Here is a 3207-nt window from a genome sequence, read left to right on the forward strand (position 1 = left end):
ACTGATTGAAATGCTACTAGCGCGTACCCGCTAACTAGCTAGCCATTTCACATCCGTTACATATGCTCAATGAAATAATATAATTACAAACTTATAACATTTATCAACAAAATTTTAACAGTACATGACATACATAACACGTCTGTTGTTCACTGCAACAATATCATTAGCTTGTCTCAAATATAGCATGAAGCAAAAAGTGTTACAACACATGTGCTGGTACCACTTTATATAATATTTCTTACGATCTTCAAAAATGAAATACGTTTGTATTCAATGTGTGCCTTGCGCAAATGTGTGTGTTTGTATTCAGTGTGACTGTCAAACCACAGATGGACAAAAAACACCGGTGGTCAGGGTCAAACGTGGGGGGGGTCAAAGACTCCACCCACATTGATATCGGCCCGGAACTGCAGTCAGGGGTACGTGAACGTTGCCACGAGAAGTCTGAAATGTTTTTCTTGTATTAGTTCAATGTCGATGACCAGATGTGCTCGGAAGGTGTAAATTGTAGGGAGTTATTGAGACCAGACAACTGCTAGCACCACATTCCAACATAGTTTGCTATGGGCTGTCACACACACAGAAGGAAAACAAGCGTTCACATGTTACTAGTCGGAACTAGAAAACTCAAGACATTTCTGTGTTGTTGATTTATTGGAAGCAGCACGTGTATAACTACTATCAACTAGCAATTCAGACATTTCAGAGTTTCCTAGTTTCTACTAGCGCATGAATGCGGCAGAAGTTGCACCAGAGATATTTTTGAGGAGACGGGAAACTCCATTGGAATCGTATTAACGCACACTGAATGTTGCCCATTTATCGTCAATGGGCCGCACGGTGCATTCTGGGTGAATCAGGGCGTGAATGGTTCAATTGGCGCTGCTTCAAAACCCAACATTAGAATGGATTTGGTCAACAAGAAGTACATTGCAATTATTTTCCGAGATGTGAGATAATTAACTTGTTCTCTGTAATATCGTATAAGCTTTGGAATCGTGACATTACATACTATCGACGAAAATAGGCAGGTTTTCTCGACTCCTACCCTGACTTTAAATTAAGAAGTGATTTCATGACGATAGTTTAGCAAATTTGTGACGCATATTTGACAACGTGAACGCGATTGGTCGACAGTCTGCTTCGGGAGGCGTTATACGTTCCTCCATTCATTGCCCAATGGGATTGTCTCCTCTGATATATTCTCATTTCTGTAATATCTCTCTTTGCGCCTTGACACTGATCCATTAGACTGATCTAAGGTCCGTTTTGTGTTTCCCTCCTAACAATAACCTATTTAGGACATTGAGGACAAACTGAGGATATTACATCTGTGCAGAATACTGTATCAACTTCTACCCCAAGCACTGAGTGGTATGGTGATGAAAGGTGTAGGCACAGACTACACAGTCAAAATAATAAAAACTAAATAGACAATTAAACCTGCACACAATCATTTAAATATGATTTAATGTAGTCTAAATGTAATGTTTTTAATGTCGTTTTAATGTAAGCTACATTCATTTACATTACATTTACATTTAAGTCATTTAGCAGACGCTCTTATCCAGAGCGACTTACAAATTGGTGCATTCACCTAATGACATCCAGTGGAACAGCCACTTTACAATAGTGCATCTAAATCTTTTAAGGGGGGGGGGGGGGGGGGCAGAAGGATTGCTTTATCCTAGGTATTCCTTGAAGAGGTGGGGTTTCAGGTGTCTCCGGAAGGTGGTGATTGACTCCGCTGTCCTGGCGTCGTGAGGGAGTTTGTTCCACCATTGGGGTGCCAGAGCAGCGAACAGTTTTGACTGGGCTGAGCGGGAACTGTACTTCCTCAGTGGTAGGGAGGCGAGCAGGCCAGAGGTGGATGAACGCAGTGCCCTTGTTTGGGTGTAGGGCCTGATCAGAGCCTGAAGGTACTGAGGTGCCTTTCCCCTCACAGCTCCGTAGGCAAGCACCATGGTCTTGTAGCGGATGCGAGCTTCAACTGGAAGCCAGTGGAGAGAGCGGAGGAGCGGGGTGACGTGAGAGAACTTGGGAAGGTTGAACACCAGACGGGCTGCGGCGTTCTGGATGAGTTGTAGGGGTTTGATGGCACAGGCAGGGAGCCCAGCCAACAGCGAGTTGCAGTAATCCAGACGGGAGATGACAAGTGCCTGGATTAGGACCTGCGCCGCTTCCTGTGTGAGGCAGGGTCGTACTCTGCGGATGTTGTAGAGCATGAACCTACAGGAACGGGCCACCGCCTTGATGTTAGTTGAGAACGACAGGGTGTTGTCCAGGATCACGCCAAGGTTCTTAGCGCTCTGGGAGGAGGACACAATGGAGTTGTCAACCGTGATGGCGAGATCATGGAACGGGCAGTCCTTCCCCGGGAGGAAGAGCAGCTCCGTCTTGCCGAGGTTCAGCTTGAGGTGGTGATCCGTCATCCACACTGATATGTCTGCCAGACATGCAGAGATGCGATTCGCCACCTGGTCATCAGAAGGGGGAAAGGAGAAGATTAATTGTGTGTCGTCTGCATAGCAGTGATAGGAGAGACCATGTGAGGTTATGACAGAGCCAAGTGACTTGGTGTATAGCGAGAATAGGAGAGGGCCTAGAACAGAGCCCTTAATGTTTTCCCTGATTTGAGATTAAATATGTTTAAATGTGAGATTAAATGTGTGCATTTTAAATAGAAAATTGATCATTACAAAGCAATTAATTAGGGGTTTGGTTCAGTTGCACCTGAGACTTTATGGTTTTATAAGAATTCCTTGAGTAACTGCATACTTTGTTTATAACGTTTCCAATTGGTCATTATATACATGGGTGTGCAGATTTTCCACAAAATAACATTAGCCTAACCTTGTGCACACATTGTTTCTAGGTGTAGCCTATTCAAAAAAATCAATAGCTATGTTGAGTGTGTCATTAAATAACCCTGATTCAATCAGTTGACGTTTATTTACGTGATAGCCCAGCTCACTACGCATAACTAGAGCCTTTTTGTGGTTTAACAATACCTAATAAATGCGGTTAAACCTGTATTACTGGTTATTTGTAGGAGTTTCACATTGCGAGAGTAGTCTGTTAAAGCGTAGGAGCAGGAAACTTCACTTCATTTAAGATAAGAAGACCTCACACACCTCACAGGAAGGATATACAGAGAGAGACACATGTTGTACATATTAGGGGTAAGTTCAAACTCTTTACTCA

This window comes from Salvelinus fontinalis, chromosome 1 (genome assembly GCF_029448725.1).
Source record: "Salvelinus fontinalis isolate EN_2023a chromosome 1, ASM2944872v1, whole genome shotgun sequence".
NCBI lineage: Eukaryota > Metazoa > Chordata > Actinopteri > Salmoniformes > Salmonidae > Salvelinus > Salvelinus fontinalis.